This window comes from Eublepharis macularius, chromosome 8 (genome assembly GCF_028583425.1).
Source record: "Eublepharis macularius isolate TG4126 chromosome 8, MPM_Emac_v1.0, whole genome shotgun sequence".
NCBI classification, from domain to species: domain Eukaryota; kingdom Metazoa; phylum Chordata; class Lepidosauria; order Squamata; family Eublepharidae; genus Eublepharis; species Eublepharis macularius.
In genome coordinates, this window is record NC_072797.1 from 88,445,800 (window position 1) to 88,469,648 (window position 23,849).

Below are 23,849 nucleotides of genomic sequence, written 5' to 3' on the forward strand. Positions count from 1 at the left end.
CTGTATCTTTACATCATGTTCATCTCTTGCAGCATTCCTTGAGGGTTTTTTTCTGACATTATTTCATAAAGATTTACATAAATACCTCCCACTGTAATAGATTAACCTGAAATACATTATATTTTTATAATTTTATTTAAAACGTACATGTATATTTTATTTATAATTTTTAGTTATACAACTCTGTCTTAGCTCCATTGATATCCAAGCAGGTTTACAAAAACATATAAAATCCATGATAGTAAAAAAAGAAGATCATAATAAATCTAAAAAAACATCAATACAACCAGTAGCAATATCATATCATTGAAGAATGAAAACAACCAGCAACTAGCAATTGGCATAAGATTATTACACGGCTTCTTCTAAGAAAAAGACTGTGAGAAAAGAAATCTCTCTCTCTCTGGGACTGGCCACTTCAGCATTAGACAAATGGAAAAAGAGAAAACATTCCAAATTCAAAGAGAAATAACAGAAAGCCCCAAGTCTTGTGGCTGCCCATCTCATTTCAGAGCAGGAAGAGCACATAAAGCCCATCTTCATGAATATGTGTAATTCAAAAGACTATGGCCCATGGCTCCATTATTCCACTAGTTTTCTCCATGTGGATAACCAGCTATCTCAGAATAACCATAGCCTGGATCTCAACATCTCTAAAGGAAGAATTTTTAATTAGAAGAGGCTGAAGAATAACAAAAGTTCTATCGAAGTAAACATATTGTAATAGCTCTATAACCACCACCACCAGCGAGTGGTGCTGTAGTGCATTTGAATGTTTGGGCTGGTTCTGTATTAGATCTAGTTGTTGTTCTGTGTTCTGTGGAAGTTGACTGGTAAACTATAGTAAATGTTTCTAAGATTTGTGCTGAAAGCTGCACTGGAGACCACTTGGAAACCTTTTATTAAAAGTTTGTTCCTTAGCAAGTGTGTTACAAGTGGTGGCAGTGGCTTCAAGACGGCAAAAAAAGCTTTATTGCCGGAGAAGAAATTTAGGGAGACTTGGAATTAGCATGTACTTCTGATTTTGAACTTCTGGTCTCTGTGAACAGGTAGAATGGCCAGAACGCAGCACAGTACCTGGTAGTGTTTTTAGAAGAGAATGCCAAGGCATTTTATCTGTAGCTTTCCTGTGCAGAACATGGTTGCTACAAGCAGCTCTGCAAGCACTTAAAAGGCCAGCATGAATGTGCCCTTGCCTTTCTGAAATAAAGAAAGGAATGACAAGCAAGGGAGAGGGAAGAGGGGGAACCTCTTCATTTGATAGAGCTTTTCCTGCTCATCCCAGTTCAAGTGACAAGCTGATCATAACCAACTAAATGTGGAGCAGGCAATGCAGAAAGGAGCTTCTATCCAGTGGCAGGATCTTCTGTGAAAATCAAGTTTATAAATGGATTAACAGGGGAGCTTCATAGCCTGCTTGTAAAAAATAAAGATACTGATTTAGACAAACCAAGGGTCTATGTTGTGTACAGAGTGCAGAGTGTGAAAGCAAAAATGAGGTTTTCCTTAAAGGTACCTGCTGTTAATTCTAATGACTCTTTTATGATATCAGCAGCATTTCTGGAACAACTTGCACCAATGGCTGGTTAACAGTTAAAGATGGTTAATTTGGAAGCAATCTTGGAGGAAAAAAGCAGCACCAGTTCCCCAAGGGAGCCCCAGGCCAAATGACACCTTCCAACAATGCAGAAGAAACGGCCACTGGAAGTGGAATTGTCCTAACAAGGGAAAGATGCACCAGAGCAATGAAAAGTTGCTGATGCAGAAGAGCCAGTGTCAGCAAATATAACAAAAGCTCTGGTGAAGAGCAGGACAGGCACCTGCTACTCTGTAAATGGGAACATTCATGGCTGAGATTCAATGCTATTGGATTCAGGTTCTGAAATAAGCCTCATTCATAGTAAGCATTCAGCTCTGAATGAAAAGGAAATAGGGTTAAATTGGTGACTAAGTGATGACAAGCTATTTGTGAGCAGCAGGAGTGATTCAGTTCTCAGTGACATTGGGGTCTCTGAAGAATACATGGATTTTCATAGTCACCATAAGAGATATCTAGTGCAATTGTTCTTGGAGTAGATTTTATTCAGGGGCATCACAAGGATCCCTGGACTGTCAGCAGAACATGTTTGTTCTTGGCTGATTTCCAGGTTATGAGCATTAAAAAATCTGGACCTCATCAGGCAGCACTACAGTCTGTAGAAAGGCCTACACCATGCCAGCATAGTGAGAAACAAACTGCTTTCAAAAGCGGCTCATAATAGAGTGCCATTGAAGCCTAGAAATCATGCCCTAGTTGTTGGCAGTCAGACCCCCTCCTCACTCTAAGAGCACAGTTTATGGATGAAATACCATAAATAACCTTTCCTCATATATCATAAGTCCAAGGTACTGCCTGGCTCAGAGTGGATGCCAGCCAGCGGGAGCCTAGAAAACTACCAGCATGTGAGTCAGAATGGATGATTGACTGATGCCTCTCTACACCCCAGAAATAGATGTTTAACTTAAAACAATGAGACTTCCAAGAAATTCCCGACTTACCTTGTCAATGTCTGATCTCACTTCCTCACACCCACCTACCCTAATCAAAGCTACTCAGCAAAACTGGTAACTTTTCCCACCCAATGCTAAAAGGGTCATTAAGCATCTTTCACATCTATAGTCGACTTTAGGAAGCTTCTCCCAACTCCATTGTCCACCTTCAGAGGCAACCATTAAGCCATTGTTTTGGGGACAAAGACATCAGCTTGCCTGAGGGAGCATTTTTCCAGCCATGTGCTGTGTGTGCTGGATCCATCCACATGCCCCCAAGTCCATTTGGGCCTCTCCTCTTCTCTGTGAAATACTAGTCATTTTGCTACCTCCGAGGACCCCGTTGCTCTTTGAGACTGGTTACTATCACCCTCCCTGAAACTGCTTTCTCCCTTTTTCCTCCTTGATTTTCTTAAGTTAGCCCTGTATGCGTGCCGTGTGTGATCTTCTGTAAATTTGCCTTTTATCTCTCTTTAAATAAAAAAAACCTATCTGGTTGAATATCTGCCTGATTTATTTGAAAGTTCTCTAAGGGAATAATCCTCATAAACGTAGGTGGAGAATCCCAGTTACCCCCCTCGCTTGCCTCCTTTAATTCTAATTCCCCCAACAATTAAGGACACATCCTATTTGGGTAACAGAGTAACTCTTAGCAGTAAACTGCTGCTGCAAGGAAAGTATGAGATTGCTTGAACCCAGCACTGCCCATCTAGGCATGTTATTTGGTAGCACTTTGTTTCAAGTTGGGGTTCTGGGCCAGAGCTCTTAATATGATTGAGCAAGAAGAACAACTCATAACAAATCATACCTTAGGGGCAGTGTCTAAGTTAGCTGGAGTCTCAGAGCCTCTTCAATATGGGGAAGTTAAGAGCTGTGCAGGTACAAAGCTGGTAAGTGAAATGGGCATTGTTCTGATAGAAGCAGCAGTAGAAACCACTGCTAAGAAACGTGTTTTCATACAGTAATAATAAAGAACCTGGAACAATTTTTTTTAGTAGTTTTGATTTGGTATCTGAATATCAAGTGTTCTGGTAGACAAGGAAAAAACTGCCTTTCCTACACCCTATAGACTTTTTAAGTTCTGCAGAATACCTTTCAGACTTAGTAATGCCCCAAATACATTTCAGTGTTGTTGATGATTTGTAGATGATTTGTAGATGTAGACTGTATCAAAACCTTCAACACCAATGTAAAAAAGATTTGTAAAAGACCATGTGGAGAAATGCCATTCTGTTTGTGGAGTTAACTTTCTATGGGCTGCAGAGCGCCACAGACCACTTGGAAACTTTTTATTCAAGTTTGTTCCTTGACAACCATGTTACAATATCTCTCTGTCAGCAATTTGCTTTACTTCATGTTCCTGATGTTACTTAATTCCAGTATCTTACCTACTTCTGTCTTGACCCTCCATGAAGGAAAGTATACATAAAGATCCAGCTAGATACTGCTCTATATTCTTCAGCCAGTTGCAGAGAAGGGAGAAAGAGAAACAGTTTTTATCCCATTCCAAGTTTTCCCTTATAAGAGAACATGTCAGCATGCCTGTCTCACTAGTGACATATGGATCCTGAATTCATTATTCTTCCTTAAAATCAGCTATGGCCTCAAAAAGTGTGATGTGACCACAATGATCCATGCTTTGATCACACATTGCTGTGATGCATTCTATGCGAGGTCTCTGAAGACAGTTTGGAAACTTCAGTTTCCAGGCCACTGTCAGGAGCTGGTTACAGCTCATATCATCCTGTGCTGAAAGATCTTTACCAGTTACCCATCCATTTCTTGGCACAATTCAAACTAATTTTGAATGTGTGATTAATCAACTTGGGTCTAACCAAAGTGAATACAGCTCTCCACCCAATTATGGTAGCCTTCCAAGAACTCAACCTAATCTTGATGCCTATCTTAAGACTGCAAAAAACTGTCTCTTCTCATACTATCCAGCCGTCCAGTTAATATCTGCCTCTCAAGTCCTGCTCTTTTTGCCCCCATATTCAGAGGTGCGGCAGGTGGCAAGTAGAGCCAGGGTATTTTCTGTAGTGGCACCTCAGTACTGCTGGCCTTTTGAAACCTTCTGCAGTTCCAGGATCCACCAGCTTTTCCTTGAGACACAGTGGAAGTGGAACCATGCTGCTGGACCCACTGAGTGGCAGGCAGTTGCCCCCCCCCCTTCTCTGGCCTCAGTAAGTGTGTTGGTGGATTCCCCAACTCCAGACAATCTTATCAGCTTTGTAATGTTCCATTTTTGTTTTATGGACAGTTTTTACACTGCTTATGTCCAATGGCTTGTGCACATGTCTCATATGAAACAACTTAACCAGTCTATTTAAACATTGGAGATCTGAATGTTCATTAAACTAATGACTGTTTAAAGGAATATGGGCAAAGACAACAGACTGGGTAATGCATTCAACCAAAATGTTTTTTTTTTACACTTAAATAAAATAGTAACACCATCATAAACAAACATATATACCAACTGAAGGCCACAAACCTATGGATCACTGTTTTGGTAAACAAAGTTTAGGACCAATTATGTTGCTAGGATTTACCATATTTAGCACACTAACAACAGTGTTGATATTGAATCATAATCTTTACACAGAATTGGAATGTGTCTTCCTAGAGATGGTCCAGATATGAATGAGCCAGCTATATACTAACCTTCAAAACTGAGCAATGGAAGTAAGCTAGCGGTTAGAGTGTTGGATCAGAATCTAGGAGATCAAGTTTGAATCCCCACTGTACCATGGAAGCTGACTGGGTTACCTTGTGCCAGTCACTTACTTTCAGCTTAACGTACCTCACAAGCTTGTAGTGATGATAAAAATCAAGGAGAGGAGAATGATATAAGCCAGTTTTGGTCCCCCATTGGGAGAAAAGACAGAGATAAACTGAGTGAATAACAAAATGGTAGGGTGGATTTACCCCTCTTCCCATGAAGAAGATTGATACATGGTATTCCATGCTCTTTCAGAACAACACATAAATTTAGGTCCAATCTTTTCTTCTCTAATCTTATTTCATCAAGCAGAAACTGTTGTCCCAAAGTACTATTAAATTAAGTAGAACATTTGTTGGGTTAAAATTTTTCTTAAAATGTGGTCAAAGGAAATTATTAAAACAGAACATGAGCATATGCCATGAAATCAATGCACAATAAACAAATAAGACAATTCAAAAAGAGATGGACAGCTTTGCTATGGAAACACCATCATAGTGTATGAGATGATAGCCTAGAGTAATAAAAAACAACAAAAAAGTTATAATTCTTGATGTAAAAAGACTTAATTGCATTCTGGTTGTGACTAATAAACAGATTAAGCAAATATTTGTTTTCTATTACACATCATTATATAGCTGTCAGTATCCAAATAATAAGCAGTAGAAAAATCTTCAAATGACCTACATTATGTACAGAATAATGTCAACCTGTTAACAGGAACATAAATATAGGAGACAAAATAAACGAGATAACAGTAATTCCATTGAATAAAACTATTGCCTTTGATGGATTCTCAGAAAATGGTAACTCATCTGTCCCAAATTGCCTCCCAAGTTTTAAACAGGATTCAGTTCTTTGCACAATGGAAGACTCTGCCACTTTAAACCTTATAAACTTTGATGATAAAAAGTATGTATAATCGAGTATTCCAAAACACAATATATGGACTTCATGTTCTTCCCAATTCAACTGAAACCCTGGGCCCATTTCTTTTGGATACCTTAGTTATTTATTAAGAAAATTTTATATGCTGTATCTCTAGATATCTGCTCAAAGCTCCTTACAACAAATAAAACAAACCCATTAAAACACAAGCACTAAAAAAACAGGTCAATGCCATCAAAGCAAGATCCATATAAATCAAGCCAACAGCATTAAAACAAGCCAGGATATAAAAAGCAGATTGCAAAATGTTTTAAAGATAAAATCCTGTAATTCAAAGCCTGGGTAAAAAGGAATGTTATCCTAGAGCCTAAAATCATGTACCATAGGAAATGAGATGAATGTAGGCATACTGGTCTTGCAGCTTGACTCTCTGACTGCTGTCCAATGGACTTTTCAACTGTCACTTGTCCAACATTCCGCCAAGCTGCCTACATTACCCATTAAAACTTGAGGGAAGCTGGCAAGTGTCCAACCTGTGTCAGGCGTCACTTGTGGTCCCGCTCATAGTCGAGGGTATTCCAAAGGCCCTGAAAAAGCCATGCCTCTGATCAATACTTACCTCACCTCTGAAGATGGGAGCAGGACCTCCAAAAAGGATCTTAATTGGCAGGCTGAACAATACAGACAGAGATGTTCTTCAAGTATCCTGGCCTCAAGCCATTTAGGGCTTTAAAGGGGAAAAAACCAGCACTTTGAATTGTGTCTAGAAACAGAGGGGCAGCCAGCACAAATCTTTCAGTGCACGGGTGGTATTATTCTTGTAGGGGAACAAGAGTTTGGGTTGAGTTTGTGGGGACTTTCCCCACACCCCCTTTTTCTTCCTTGTTGGTATTATTCTTGTATTCAGCCTCTGACAATTATCTGGCTGCCCCATTTTAGACCAACTGAAGTTTCTCAACAGTTTTCAAAGGCCACCCCATATAAGGCACATAACAGTAATCAGTAATTAAGCTTTTCAAAGTCAGGCCATTACTGACATAAAGTCAAAGCTCATAAGGGGTGCTACATGCCACAGTGAAAACCTGAGCCTCCAAATTTAGGCCAAGAACCATCAACATGCCCAGTTTAAAATTTTGCTCCTTTAGGGGCAGCACAGCACCCTCCAGGACAGGCTGACATATCAATCCTCTGGAAGTTTTGCCATTGACCAACAGTACCTCACTCTTGTCTGGACTGAGCTTCAGTTGATTGGCACTCATCCATCTCATTACCTTCTTCAGGCACCTGTTCAGAACTTCTACCATCTCACACAACTCAGCTGGTGAGGAAAAATAGAGCTAGGAGACATCTGCATATTGATGGCACCTCACTCTAAATCCCTGCACAATCTCTCCCAGTGGTTTCATGAAGATGTTAAGCAGCATGGAAGACAAGATAGACCCCTGCAGGCCTCCATAGCATAAATATCATGGTGCTGAATGGCAGTCCCTCAACACCACCCTTTGAAATCAGTTAGCCAAATAAAAGTGGAACTGAGGAACATGGTGCCCCCCCATTCCCAAATCAGCCAGCCTCTTCAGAAAGATACCATGGTTGAGGGTGTCAAAAGGAACAGGGATGCACACCTCCGGACAGTCTCTTGGTGAAGATCTTCAATCAAGGTGACCAAGGCTGCTTCAATCCAAAACCCAGGCTAGACCCATATTGACTTATTGGAGCTTTCCCCACAAATGGGCTCAGAGCGGGTAACAACAAATAATAAAAATCACATCAAAGCATATTAAAAACATAAAATTCAGTGCCATCTAACCAGTCTGCCACTCTTTCAGAGATTTCTGTAAATCTCTGCCAGGTCAATGACAGAGGGCAGAGTAGAAAATTCCCCCTTTACCAAAACAAGGATCTTGTCCCCAGCAAAAAACAATCCAAATGTATGTCCTGCTATGGGCATAGGGACAAGAATGTTCTGGAACAGCCCCATGGATGTCATGGCAGCCATGATGAGGTCCTGAGGGAAGTTAGTCTTGGCAGTACTTCTACTTGGCTCCCTGGTTTTGCCAGTCATCTCTAAGAGAAACTTTGCCCATTAGCATACCCATTTCTACGATTTCCAGTACCTTGATCAGCTGTTTTGCAGTTGTCACCTAGGGGCTATGTCGGACTGCGTTACAGCTCAATAAGCACACCAGACACGTGCGTGGGTTAAAAAATGGCCACAACTTTATTGATTACAGCTATATGGAGCATTGGCCTGGCATCAGGGCTGGATCCCCGTTGGCATTGTAGGCGTCACTTCCGAACCGATGCATCACCCGCCAGCCTCCTGCTGGCACCTTGGCATATGCTGTTCCGTCGCCGGCTCCGCCTGGCGACCCTTGCCTCCAGATCCGTTGGGGTGAGCAGCTCGCAGGCCTGCTCACCCTGTTGGGATCCAGCCCAATGCCTTAAAAACCACCACCGGAAGCAGGCCAGGGGCCCGCCTCCCCGCCAATGCTCCAGCTGCTGTAACCACAAAGGTGGAGCCACCCCTTACCCCTGGGGGCCCCCGACTTCGATGACCAGAGGGAGGCGAAAAAACCCCAAGTGGCCTCGGACAATCTGGCCCCTTGTGGGAAAAATTCCTCCCTGGCTCCCGAAGGCGACCAGCATAACAGCCCTGGTGATCTCTGCCAGGGCCCTCCAGGGGGCCCACTCCAACCCCCTGCCTGCACTGCTGTCGTTGTCTCACCATCCGTCTGTCGACCGTGCAGCCTCTCTGCAGTAGGGTCGCCGTGCCTGCAACTTAATCACATAACGTTAGTACTGCCCTTCCTGACATAACCCACGTAGGCTCTGGACTTCCACCTGCCCACGCACTTTATCATGTCAGCGGACAGGCCCACCTCCACTGCTGTGGTCACGGCTCCTATGTGGCACGAGTGGGACCCATAAGCCTCTGGTGGGAAGCCCGCCACTCGCAGGCTGGCTCGCATTACGGCTGTAAATTGATGCCTCGTGAGTGGCCTGCCATTGGCGTACACTAGGAGCTGTCCCGGGATGGCCAGGCGCCTGTCTAGGTAGGCTCTGACCGCCCGCACTGGGCACGGGCCCCCCTGCCCCACTGCACTGAGCCATACCAACGCTCCGTGCCCCAGCTGGTCAGTCTTGGACCGCCGTACCCTGATTTGCAGCTCAGCCCCCTTAACCACGATGTCTGCTCGTGCTAATGCCCTGTTGGACAGATCCCCGGAAGAGGCCGCTGCTAGTTTGCTAATGCGGAAGGCCCCGTAAAATGCGAGGCTGAAGGCCGCCCCGAACAGTGAGCTTTCAAAAGGAGAGTGGCATGTCCCGCTCAGCTGCCCCAGCATAACCCGTAAGACCTCAACTGTGACAGGCCACCTGGCATCCCTGCGAGGCAGCTCCCGGTCCAACCCGCCAGCTCCCGGTCCAACCCGCCACGGCCCTGCGGGCCAGGAAGCTGCCTGTTGGGTCTGCCCTTCCTGTTGCCTTGCAAAAGAACAAGATTGCCGCCATGTGCAGCTTGGTGGTCTTAGGTGCATACCCAGCCTCGTCCATCCGCACCAGGTATTCCAACAGGGCCACTTCCGGCACGTCCTCTCATGCCCGGTCAGGCCTTTCCAAGAGGAATGTCATGAAGGCAGCGATCGCGGTCCTGTAAGCCCGCCTGGTCATAGGCGCCAGCGAATTCAGTACTCCCTGCACTATCCGGTGTTCCCAAACTCCCACAGCTCCTCCGGGAAGGGGTCTGGGTGTTGCTTTGCGTCTGGTGCCAGTTCCCGAAACCTGTCCTTCTGAAAGCGAGAAAGGGCATCCGCTATGTTGTTCTCCACTCCCGGTATATGCCTAGCTCCAAACACGATGTTGCTCTGCAAACACCGAAGTACCAGCCTGCAAACCAGGAGCATGACGCACTCTGAGTGTGACGACTGTCTATTCATGACTCGCACCACTGCCTGGTTGTCGCACCAAAAGAGAACCTTCTTGTTGCTGAACTGCTCCTTCCAGAGCTCTACTGCTACCAGGATGGGAAAGAGCTCCAGGAACGTAAGATCCCGCAGGATGCCGTCTCTCTGCCAGGCCGCGGGCCACTTCTGGGCGCACCACTGGCCTCCCCAGTACACTCCAAACCCAGCGCCTCCTGCCGCGTCGGAGTGCACCTGCAGGGACGCCCCCGCCTCAAGCAGGTCCCTCCACCAGGACACACCATTATAATCCCTCAGGAAGGTGTCCCAGACCCACAGGTCCTCTTTCAGGTGCTTCGTTATCCTAATGTGGTGCTGTGGCTCTGATGCCCCGGCTGTTGCTCTGGCCAACCGGGCGCAGAATGGTCTCCCCGGGGCGACAACCCGGCATACAAAGTTCAGGCTACCCAGGAGGGACTGCACCTCCCTTAGCGCCTTCTTCCTGTTTTTGAGCACTGACTTGATCTTGTCTTGCAGGCCTTTCAGCTTCTCGGGGGGCAGTCTGCAGGATCCCAGCACCGAGTCTATTTCTATCCCTAGGCCCCAGGTAGTAGGGCCTTCGGTCTTCTCTTGGGCCAGTGGAACGCCTAACTCTTTGGCCAGCCCCTGAAACAGCCCCAGGAGTCTGTGGCACTTGTCCTCGCCCCCCGGCCCCAATATGATAAAGTCATCCAGGTAATGAGAGACAAACGGGGAGCACGCCAGGTCTTTCAGCGCCCACTCTAGGAATGTGCTGAAGGTCTCAAAAGCTGCGCAGGCCACCACACAGCCCATAGGCATGGCCTTGTCCATATACCATTTGCCTTGGAATTTGAATCCCAGGAGGGACCAGTCCTCCGGGTGGACCGGCAGCAGCCGAAAGGCAGATTGTATATCGCACTTGGCCATCAGTGCACCCCAGCCGCATGCCCGCACTAAGTTCACGGCATGGTCAAACGATGTGTAGCGCACTGTGCAGAGCTCTGGCGGTATTGCCTCATTCACTGATGCTCCTTTCGGGTATGACAGGTGGTGAATCAGCCGGAATTCGCCCGGTGTCTTCTTCAGGACCACCCCCAGTGGGGACACTCTCAGATTGTTCATGGGGGGGGGTAGATCAAATGGGCCTGCCACGAGCCCTGCTTGCACCTCCTTTTCGATCTTGGCCGCCACGATGCCCGGCAGGTCCTGTGCGGACTTGAGGTTGGGCGCATCCGTAGCGACCCGGGGACCCATGTATGGGATCCTGAATCCCTCGGTGAAACCCCCCCAGAGCAAAGTGGCAGCCGCCTTGTTGGTGTAGTACTGCAGCCACGGCTGCAGCACCGCCGGAGAGACTGGCGTCAGGGCGAGGGATCGCCAGTCTCCTGGGCTGACTTTCTCACTTCCTTCCAGGGGCCGCGGTGGCGCACAGCCCCCCCCACTGCCGGTGTTCTGGCTCCATCATCCCCTTTGGCTTTGCTCCCCCCAGCGCCTCCCCGAAAGGGGCAGTCCCGCCGTGGGTGGCGGCCCTGGCACTCTTCGCACACGTGGTCGAAGCAGCATCTCATCTTGCGGCAACCACCTGCGTTGAACTCCCAGCAGTGGCATTTTGCGGTGTGGCATCTGTATCCTGAAGCCTCCGCCCTGGCCTGTCCCCCCATGCCTCTATTGTTGACTGCCCTCAGCCAACCCATGCTGTCTGGCTGATCCCAACGTGTGAGCTCATTGCTGGAAGCCTTCTTCCGAAAATTCTTGTCATACTTCAAGGCTGCCCGTTCGCCCGAAGTGGCTTTGATGTGTGCCACCTCGCTCATGTGCATGGTGAGGTGCCAGACCCGCTCTGGGTACACGGCTTGCACCACCCCTGCATACTTGCAGTACCCAAGGACCCAATTAGTGAACATGCACTCGGCAGGCTTCTCCCTGTCCTGTCGCCTGCATTTGCACGGGGTCCCGCTGTCCCCTTCTGGCTCCTCAGCTTGCAGCAGAGTGAACACGTCCATATAGTACCCATTCAGGATGTGCTCCCTCATGCAGGCTGGCAAGTGATACCCGATGGGTGCCTCTCCCGGCCCCACACGTGGCAGGGACTTCCCCTGCCGGGTTGAGCGGGAGTGCTCCCCCCTGACCGGGCCCCTGTAGCGGCTCTGCTCTGATGCCTGTGTCATCAAGCCCACTTGGCCAGCCCCGGGGAATAGGCAGCCGTCTCCCAGTAGTCCCTCGCCTTCCGTTCCCAGTCTTCATCCCCGGACGACTCAACTCTCGATTCCCTGGATGATGTCATGCTGCAGCTCCTGCTCCTGCGATGAGACCTGCATGACCACCGGCCCGGTGCCCTGGGCCGTCCTGTACTCCATCCTCATTCGGGCCCACTCTCCCACTCGCCATCGGGACTTGCCCACTCTGCTTCCTCCTCCATCTCAGTCGCGTCTCTGACCTCCATCGACGGGCTCCTAGTTGTATGGCGCCTGGCCTCCTCTTGCCCTGCACCCTGGAGGGAAGACTGGCCCCTCCCCCGCCCACCCACCGTCCCCTGAGGAGGGGTGTGGTGGGCCCAGAAGGGATGGGGGCTGGTGGCGGCCACCCTGCTCGAGGCAGCCCTGTGGCTCACGGTGGAAGCCCCACCCCACCAAACATGGCAGAGAGCACGGCCATGTTCTCCTGCATGCTCTGCCAAGCCACCTGGATGTTGACCCCCTGTGCGGGGGGGACGCCCGGTGTGCGGCCCAGTCCCCAGGGGGCACAGATGGCCTGCTGCTGGTCGCCTTGGCCATAGCATTGGCCCTGGGGGGCCCGGCGGGGCTCCCCCCAGACCTTCCGAGGGGCCCCTACCGCACCCCTTGTGACCGGGCCCCATCGTGAGGCCTTGGCCGCTGTCTTGCCGCTCACCTTAGTGCCTGGAGCCATCTAGCCTGGAAAGAAATGACGCCCGCCTGGCGAGGCGGTCCGCTTGTCAGCTCCAGAACTGGAAGGGAGGGGTCCACTGCAACCCAGTGCTGGGCCACACCGACATCGTGTCTCCAGCGTCAGCCTGGCCCTGAAACTCCCTTCCGCCCAACACTCTCCCGGAGGCATTCCCCTCCCCTGCAGGGGGGGCGCCTATCCATTGGGCCTGTCCAGGTCCCCCCATGAGGGGCAGCGGCCCATGCCCGGTGAACCCCCGCGGCCATGGCAGCCTGCCCCCAGGCGGCGCCCGCCCATTGCTGCTGCCCAGGTAGGCCCCCCCCTCAGCCAGAGGCCAGGTCACAGGCCAGCCGCGGCTGCGGCGGCCAGCACAGGTGGCATCCAGGCAGCCCACCCGGTGCCACCACACAAAAGGCCCCCTCGGGCTGAAGGCCGCGTCGTGGGCCGGCCGCGGTCGCAGCAGCCCGTGCAGGCGGAGCCCGGGCAGCCTGCCTGGCGCCGCCAGTGAGAAAGGCCAGACGGGCTGAAGGCTGCATCCCGGGCCGGCCATAGCCGCAGCGGCCCACACAGGCGGCGCCTGCCCCACGCCGCCGCCCCCAGAAAGGCCCCCCATGCCGAAGACGGGAGGTCCCCTCGGGCCGGAGGCCGCACCGCTTGCCGGCCCCCTTGGGGAATGGGCGACCCACCCCCTGCGCCCCCCTCCCTCAACCGCAGAGGGGCCCCGCTGTGGCCGGGGGGTGGGAAAACCCCCCAGGAGCACCCCCCAACCCCTGGGCAGTTGCTGCAGGGGGGGGCCCACCCGAGCATCTGGCTCCTTACCTGAAACTTGCTGCTGCAGATGCTCGGACAATAATGGCATTGACCACGCAGCTGGACCCTCCCCCTCCACTCTTCGCCCCGCCTCCACTCCGTCCGGCCCCAGGTGCCAACTCCGCTTGCTGTTGAGTCAGCTGCTGCTTTTTGTTGGAACTGATGCTGATTTCCAGAACTGAAACAACATAATCTTAACTCTAAATTTACTTAAAAGTTTTTCAAAAATACTTTATAGGCACTTTGATGCACTTCTTCCTTCAAATACAACAGTATAATTAATGGATATGACCTCATTCTTACCACAATTATTTTAAAAACTAGCATCTGTTATTTGAGAATAAGAATAAATATAATGACACTCCTCTTTATAAGAGAAAAAAAAAAGCTTGCTCAGTATGCTTGACCTTACTAATGCTTGAATCTATTGGTGTTTTTAAAAAAAATTACATAACAAGAATTAAATTCTTCAAATAATGCAAAAAATATAACATGCTTCCCGTTCATAAGGGGGGGGGGGAATTGCCATAGACTTTTAAACAAATCTATGTTTTACTTTTAAATAAAAAAAAATGAATGACATATTTGAGAGAATCATCTTTAATTTTTAACTGTAATTCTTCCCAAGGTGATAATTGTCAAATATCTATTAAAAACTAATTCTTGTAAGTCAAAGAGAGAAATTCTACTCAAAATCCTATTGAAGCCTATTCAATAGGGCTTTCTCCCAGAAAAAGTGTTTTTAGGATTAGGGGTGAACATTACAAAATTCATGTGCTGCAAATATACACAAAAATTGCTGCTTTGGGGTTATTACTGTGATTCTCTAGAACATATTATGAGATCTGCACCAGGCTGATCCTAGAATCACAAAGATGAAAGATTTAGCTAGAAGTTACCTGAGGTGGCCGGAAATGGATCAAGAAATTAAGCATGTTGTACAGGTGTGTGAATTATGACAAGAAAGACATAAAATGCTTACCGTGGCTCCCCTCCATCCTTGGAAGTGGATAGATCAACCTTGGACATGATTACATATAAACTATGTTGGTCCCATTCATGGTAAGATGTTCCTTATATTGGTGGATGCACATTCTAAATGGGTGGAGATTTATTGTATCTATGTCAATTAGCGAAGCTACCATTGAGCAGCTAAGGATATGTTTCAGTATGCACAGACTGCCTGGAATGTTTGTCATGGATAATGCTAGTTCCTTTACTATTGAACAATTCAAAAGATTTATGGAACAAAATGGCATTCAGCATGTTACATCTGCACCATATTACCCAGCATCAAATGGACTAGCGGAACGTGCAGTACAGTCTTTTAAGGAAGGCATTTCCAAAACACCAAGTGAAAATTTCAATATGAAGCTTGCTTGTAATTTGTTAAATTATATAATTACGCCGCATTCTACTACCAATCTATCTCTAGCTAAAATGTTGATGGGATGAAAGTTAAGGTCCAGATATGATTTGTTTCACGTGTACTTAACAGGCCGTAACATTATAAACAACAGCAGCAGAAATTACATCATGACAGGCAAGTTAAGGGATTTTTTTAAAATAGGAGATGCAGTTTATGTCAAAAACTTTGACTCAGGTCCATTGTGGATACTTGCTACAATACAAACAGTAACAGGCCCAGTGTCCTATTCTGTCATCTTTCAAGATGGACAGATTGTGCAAAGACATGTGGATCAATTGAGGAGGCCATTGGGAACACCATCACCTGTTCGGAGGCCAATGCAATGTTCTACATGTCAGAGCATTGTTCCTACATATTTAAGGAATTATGTTGAGGTCAGTCACTTTTAGATCAGCAATGGAATGTCCTGGAAGATTAAAATGATCTCCCACTGGTTTTTGAGTGTTGTGATTTCTAATGTTAGATTTATGTCCATTTATTCTTTTGTGAAGGGACTGACCTGTTTTCCAATGTAGAGAGTAGGAGGGCATTGCTGACACTTCATAACTAGAGATGGGCACGATCCAAAAAAACCCACGATAATGGCGATCGCGCGATCGTGACTCAGCGGGTCGTGATCAGCCATGGCCAACGATCCAGCGATCCAACACCCACCTTCTCGCATAGCTGGGAATAGCAGCGTGCCCCGCTTTGGCCTCCACGATCCACGATCCATGGATTGGGAACGGGAGATGATCGGCATGTATCATTTAGTCGGGATCATCACCGGCGCCGATCCACGATCAGCTGGATCGGCAATTTTTTGGGATCGTGCCCATCTCTATTCATAACATATATAACATTAGAAGATGAACAAGTGAATGAACCTGAGATGGTATTAACTGGTGTTGTTAGGTCCAGTGATTGTGTAGTTGGAATAAATGTAGGGACAGAGTTGGGATCTTGGTTTGTTCCAGGCTGTTGTCCAAGAGCCCATGTCAGTGTAGGAAAATACATTATTTTGAGTGAGAAGTTGTTTAAAGTTATGGGGCTTTCTGTGGGCAAGAAAAAGTTTGCCTCCCAATGCTTAGTTGCAAGAGAAAAATATAATTATCCAGCACTGATGATGCATTTAGCTGTTTTGAACTGAGAGCTGTATGTGACCAACCAGTGAAAAATTGCTCAACAGGCAGAGGATTAGAAGTATTCACTGGTCACATCACCATATTTTCTTACTAAAGTTGTCAATCTCTAGGTAGGGCCTGGAGATTTCCCACAATTTCAATGGACATGTAGACTACAGTGATCAATTCCCCTGGAGAAAATGGCTGCTTTGGAGGCATTGTACCTTTTTGAAGTCTTTCCTGTTCCCAATCTTCTCCATGCCAATGATTCACTACCACATCTCCAGGAATCTTCCAATCCAGAGCTGGCAACCCTACTCAGCACCAGCATTAATAATAATCAGTCCTTTCTAGGCTCCTATCTGGTGAAACAATGTGGGTTGATGACATCACTGGATACAACAGTACACTAGACAACATAGCACAGTCCAAAAATAATTCTCAATATAACTATTATTATTAATTAGATTGAACAGATTCATGCGAAAATATGGGGGAGATGGTTTTGACACATATTCATTTCATTCTGGAATATTTTATTTTGGTGCAGAATGGAGTCTATCTTCAACTTTAAACTTAGCCTTGGGGCCTTCTGCCTATTTGAATTCCAAAAGAGGGAATCATACTTTCAGGAAGCACAGATTTTTAATGAATATTTCCAAGAAATAGCAGAGTTTGAGAGTGAAGTTATGGTAGTATGTTGACCAAAACTATGAGACCTAAACAGTCTTGCGGATCAGTTTCCATATACTTCAGCATCCTGTTTCCAACAGTTGCCAGCCAGGTGACTCCAGGAATCCTACACACAGAGCATGAAGATATCAGTCTTCTCACATTGTTTTCCCATTTCCCCAATATTGGGTATTCAGAAGTCTATGATGGATACATATTCAGATCCAGATATAGCCATGATATCTTTGGTAAAAGTGGGTAAGAATGCACAAGAACAATGTTCCAGCATTACATATAATATTTTAAAAATATATTTATGAATGTATTGAGAAGTCTCTCATTTTCTATGAATTTGGAATAAGACAGCCTTTCATAGCAATAAGCTGCTTTGAAGATGAATGTGCTAAGGGTCATATATCGATGGCCAATAACTCCCTGGAAATTTGTTTTGACTTCTTTTATTCTGTATTATTCATAAATGATAATATTAGGCTTTTTGTTCAGCTTCCTACTTTTGCTTTATTTACTTTAATTACAGATAACTTATAACACTTAATAAGCAAGGATACTTATGCTGAGAACAAGTTATTGATATAATTCTACACTAAAAATAACTGCTATGTCTCAACCCATATTATGCATTTTATTTATATTTCTGCTCAGGGCTTTTTTTTCAGCTGGAACGCAGTGGAACCGAGTTCTGGAACCTCTTAAAAATGGTCACATGGCTGGTGGCCCTGCCCCCTGATCTCCAGACAGAGGGGAGTTAAACTCCCCTCTGTCTGGAGATCAGGGGGCGGGGCCACCAGCCTTGTGACCATTTTCTCCGAGGGCAACCCACTGAGTTCCACCACCTCTTTCCCCAGAAAAAAGCCCTGTTTCTGCTTATTTGTTTCTAATGGGTCGAACATATTGTTTTATGGTAATCTGCTGCAAACCTTTTAGCTGTTGCATTAGATTTTCCCCATGCTTATTAAAATACTGATTTTTCCCTCCTTCATTTGCAGTGAGCATCTGTGCACAGCTACCAGTTGGTATACAGTCAACAACAGTGGTGATTATAACATGATTACAGTTCCTAGATACTGGCTCTGCTCCTGCTTTTGTGTGCAATAAGACAAAGTTTACTTAGGATGCTGGATGTGTATGGATCCCATATAAAAATGAAATATTCATGGAATGTAACTAATTCAAGAGCATTACCTTATGCATATTGTTACAAGTGCAGGGAGACCATCGTTTTATGAGGCTGATGGCTTATTATTAGTCCAGGATGATCAGTTGATGTTACATCAGTGAGAGCTAATGATGGAAGATGGTGTCCTGATGGCTGTGAGTTTGTCAAGCTTCAGCATGTATTACCTGTCAGAGCTTGGGGGATGTGACACTTCCCTGTGAATTACTGAAGGAAGAAAAACATATGGAGCCAGACTGCAAGTTAGTTTACAGTGAGTCATAGATAGAGAAAATCTGAAGTCCAGCCTAGATGATGTGAGGGTGCGGAATTGCTAGTTGGGAAAAATTATTATCTAGGGTATCAAAAACCTCAAATCTTGTAAACAGAATATGGATAATACTGAGGAAGATCCTGCCTGTTGCCAATGTGCAGAATTTGTGGAAGCAAATCTTATCTTCTTCCAACAACTACTTTCTGTCTTCTCCCTCATGCTGACAATGAGAGTACCCTTGTGGTCAAAATGGCACGTGACATGGGAAGGGGACTGAAGTACTGACGAACAACTGGGGGAAATCATCCCTTCCTGTTGCACTTATGGAGAGTTGCTCAGCTTATGCAAGAGAGAAGGAAAAGAGGAGTTTCTCCCAATTTTCCCTCCAAACATAAATCCCCCAATGCCATATGTAATTTTGCCTACAAGAGTCCCTGACACTCAGCATTACACATGCAGAAGTTGAGGAAAGAAAATGATAAAGATGCTGCTTTGCAAACTTTTCAACTGTCACTTCATATGATTTATCAACTATCAAGTTCCTACTTGAATTTAGTGACTTTCCATTAAAAAAATTAAACAGGACAATTCTGTTTCTATGCTACAGATAAATTGAGATGTATTTTTACCTTTACCTTTCCTTTCGTCCGCCAAAGCTCCATGAGACAACAGACTTCAGCAGCAAAAACAGTTATGACTTAAAGGATGAAAGTATTGAAAAAAATGGCTACAGAGAAAGTAATTTTGGAGTCTCTGTCACAAAGCATAAAAGCCAGAACAGCTGAGATTGAAAGTTCAGAATGACAAGCTAAAAGAGGGGTAATAAAAAAGCTCTGATTAGAGTTGCTGGTCCCTGGGTGGAGGATCCCATGCTTCCTGCTGTCTCCCACCACCACCACTCATCTGGCTGGCAAGGGAACAAGCATGAGAATGGGCCTCCCAAAGCATGCTCCCAGCACGGCATGAAGACATCACTCCCAGGAGTGATGTCATTATGCAGGCCACGGGAGTGCTCCTGGGTTTCATGCTGGACCAATTTGACCCCATTTGGGGGCCCAAATTGGCTTGGCACAAAGCCCAAGAACACCTCTGGGGCCTGCACAATGACATCATTCCTGGGAGTGATGTCATTGTGCCACGCCAGAAGTATGCATGCCCTTTGTAATATCCTCAAAAAGTGGACACTCAAGAAGAATATGAAGTGACACTCTTACCTAGAGGGCATGAACAGAGTAATTCAGAATATGAAATATTCATAAATATGCACTGGCAAACCTGAGAAGGGTTAGCATTTAACCGAGGCAGGCAAAAGGCCTCCACATATCAAGGGATAGATAAATAATATGCATACAATGGAAGATTTTTAGGGTGAATGGGAATACCAAAATATTGAGAAGAGCAAACACAGCATGCTCTGAACCTAGTACTTTGATCACTAAGATTTATAATACGTTTCATAACCAGAGCATAAATTTTATACCAAGGGCCATCAATTTTCCATCATGCAGTTTTATCCAAGAAGATCTAAATGGGTCCACTCCCAATATGAACAGATATCCCTTCTTAATAAAGTCCAATTTAAGCCTTTAATTAAATGCAGAAAGCCAAACCCTGGCTTGCAATGATTTTGGGCCAAATTCCGCATGGAGAGCCATACTCAATACACAATAGGAGGCATTGAAGAAAGTGGCTTCCAAGTCTTCAGTAACTGAGCTTGTCTGAATAGAGGTGCCAAATAAAAAAAAAGAGAATGACTTTTAAATTAAAAGGCCAGAATAGTACCAGGAATATATCTTCTACCTTTAGAATGGAAAAAAATTAAAATTGCTCCTGCAGTTAGTTTGGCCTTATTAAGTGCCAGTTTATGAGGAATGCTCCAAGACAGATGTGATGTAAACAAAATTCCCAAGTACCTGAATTTCCTACTTTGGTCAAGCATAAGACTATACAAAGGCAAATCAAAGAGAGTTTTCCTTTTTTTTTTTTAGAGAAGATCATTATCTTTGACTTCTTTTGATTAATTTGCAAGCCCGACACAGTCCTTAGTGATCTTTGGAGTCCCACTTTGGTGCAGGAAGGAAAAACTATAATCAGTTGAGATGCATTGTTATATCAGGCAGAAACAGGAGTTATAGCTTAAAGACTGCATCAACCCCATGCAGATATTGAAAGTAGCAAATATAGGCCATTCACAGTCTAGTTGGGGTTCTGCATACTGGTGGGATTTCATTTTTATTAATTTTTTATTTTAATAGAAAGATTAAAATCTCATTCAAGGGAAAAGACAAAAGGGGGAAGAAAATATATATAAGAAGGAAGAAAGGGAAAAAAGAAAAAAGAAAAAGGATGAAACAAAATAAGTAAAAGAAAAAAATAATACCTATATAATAAACCATTTTCAGTTTCCTCTACAATATGTATAACATCATTATAAACAATATTCTTGTAATCTTAATGATACATAAACTTAACCTTTTCTATGTATCCCCCTTTGGTTTAATTTCTCCAAATTTGTCCTTTTAAAAGTCAAATCCACAGATTATCAATTCATTTTTTTTCGATTTTACTTAGAAAGTCAATAAGGGGTTTCTAGTTCATTATAAATGTAGACAATGTTCTATCTCTAATAAAATCAAAAGCAGCTCCATGATTTAAACTAATTAAACTTGACCATACTAGAACTTCCTACCTAGTTAATATCCTCAACTTCCGGTTCTACCTCTGTCTCTAATCAATTCAAAATTGTAAGTTTAACCATCTTGGCTAACTCTTATCATTTTCAGAATCCAGTCATCTATTGAAGGCAGTACTGAACTTTTCCATTTTTGTGCATATAAAAGCCTTGCCACCATAATCATATATAAAAAACAAGGTGCCACAATTGTTTTCCAGCTGTTTGTCCATTTGTCTCAACAAAAAAAGCTTCTGGTTTAAGTTGTATATTAATCTTCAAAATTTTCTGAATTATTTATTTATTTTCTTCAATTTATAGTCCGCCCTCCCCACACAAGTGGGCTCAGGGCGGATCACAACAGACTTAAAATACACCACACAACTAATCACATCACCATTAAAAGCATAAATAATACATATCATTCAATTTAAAATATATACTACAACTATATAAATATAAGTGTAAAAACAGAGAACATGGCAGCACGTGAGCATTTTACAGCAACTATGTGAAGGACAAGAGGTGACATTGGGCGAGAGGGCATAAAATTTTAACCTCCCCCCCACCAAAGGGGGGGCAAAGCCTAGCATCAACCATATGCCTGGCGGAACAGCTCTGTCTTGCAGGCCCGGTGAAATGCCAACAAGTCCTGCTGGGCCATGGTTTCACAAGACAGAGCATTCCACCAGGCTGGGGCCAGGGCCGCAAAAGCCTTGGCCCTGGTCAACGCCAGGTGGGCCTCCCTAGGGCCAGGGATCTTTAACAGATGTTTATCGCTTGAGCGAAGGGTCCTCTGCAGCTTATATGGGGAGAGGCGGTCCCGCAGATACAACGGTCCCAGTCCACTTAGGGTTTGTAGGTTAATACCAGAACCTTGAACCTGATTCGGTACTCCACCAGCAACCAATGCAGCTGGAGCAACACTGTTGTTATGTGTTCCCATATTGGCGTTCTGGTGATAACCCACGCTGCCACATTCTGCACCAGCTGTAATCGCCGGATCAGGCTCAAGGGAAGCCCAGTGTAGAGTGTGTTACAGTAGTCCAGTCTAGAAATGACCATTGCTTGGACCACTGTAGTTAAGTCATGGGATGATAGATAGGAAGCAAGTTGCCTGGCCTGAAGAAGATAATAAAAAGAAGACCTGGCAACTGCAGTGACCTGATCCACCATTGTCAAGGAGAAATCAAGAATCACTCCCTTTTTAAAGTTAATAAAAAGTTTATTTAAAAAAAAAAAGAAGAATCACTCCCAGGCTCCTAACTCTCGGGACCAGTGTAAGCACTGCCCCATCGAGTACAGGAAGCCGGGGTCCCGAATCCACATTTCCACGACTCAAGTACATGATCTCCATCTTCGTAGGGTTCAGTTTCAGCTGGCTTTGTCTCAACCATCCAGCCATGGCTTCAAAAGCACACTCCAGGACATCCGGGGCCAATCCAGGCCGGTCATCCATCAACAGATAAAGCTGGGTATCATCCGCATATTGGTGACACCCAAGCCTGAAACTCTGCACCAACTGGGCGAGGGGGCACATATAGATGTTAAATAATAAAGGGGAAAGTATCGCTCCCTGCAGCACACCACACACTAGTGGCCTATGAGACAATAACCTCTCCCCTAGCGCCACCCTCTGTCCCCGATCACGGAGAAAAGAGACTAGCCACTGGAGCGCTATCCCCTGAATCCCCACATCGGTGAGGCGGTAGGTCAGAAATTATCATACGAATTTGTTACCATTTTTTTTCTTTGTGACAAGTCTACCAAATATGGTAAAATGTAAAATAGTGGGACTTCTCAGGTATGCAGAAATGTGTATATTAATAAAAATGTTGCATAATTAAAAGAAAAAAGACCTTTTAAAACATAGGGTTTTTTCCCCTTTACATTCTTAACCATTCCCTGACAGGATCTGTGTTTCCTCCTAAGGTATCCTTTGGCTATTGCTAGGGTTGCCAACCTCAAGACGGAGGCTAGAGATGTCCCGGTTACAACCAGACATGGGCACGAACAGAAAAAAACGAACATGGTGTTTGTTGTTCATTGCAATCTATGAACAACAAACAATGAACATTGATGAACATGACCTGATCACGAACAGGTTGATTGTTTGTTTTTCATGGGGGCCAGCAGGCTCTCCTCTGCCCATCAAGATCCCTACTATACCACTCCCAGAAACTCTACCTGAGCAGGCTGCAGGAAATGTACCAATGATAAATAATAGCTTGGCTCCAGAGCCTGGCAGCAGCCCTGGAATCTGAAGAGGTAGATCCCTATCCCACCACACACAAAGATAATTCAAGCTCCAATGCACTCTCCTTGTCTCTCTCTCTCAAAATGCCAACAGCAACTGTCTCTCCTTCACTGTCTGCAAAACCAGAGCTGGGAGCCCCCCTCCCCCCCTGCTCTTTGCGTCCTTGTAACAAATTTGGAGCTCCACACTTGAAAGGAAGACCTGCCTATCAAGCTAAACTGGGCTTAGATTTGGGTTTCCAAGGCAACAGCAGGAGTTCAGACAGAGTTCAGGCAGTCCCTGCCTCCAGTAGCCAAGGGAATTGATTGCAGGTGCCAGATTGTCCAGCTTGACGAACAGCAACGAACAGCAATGAACGAGGCTTGCAATGGCCACCTGTTCATTTAGAATGGGGCCTCACAAACAGCTTGTTTGCGAACAGCTGATTGGGCTGTTTGTGGCTTTTTTTAGTTCGTATTGCTGTTCGTGCCCATCTCTAGTTACAACTGATCTC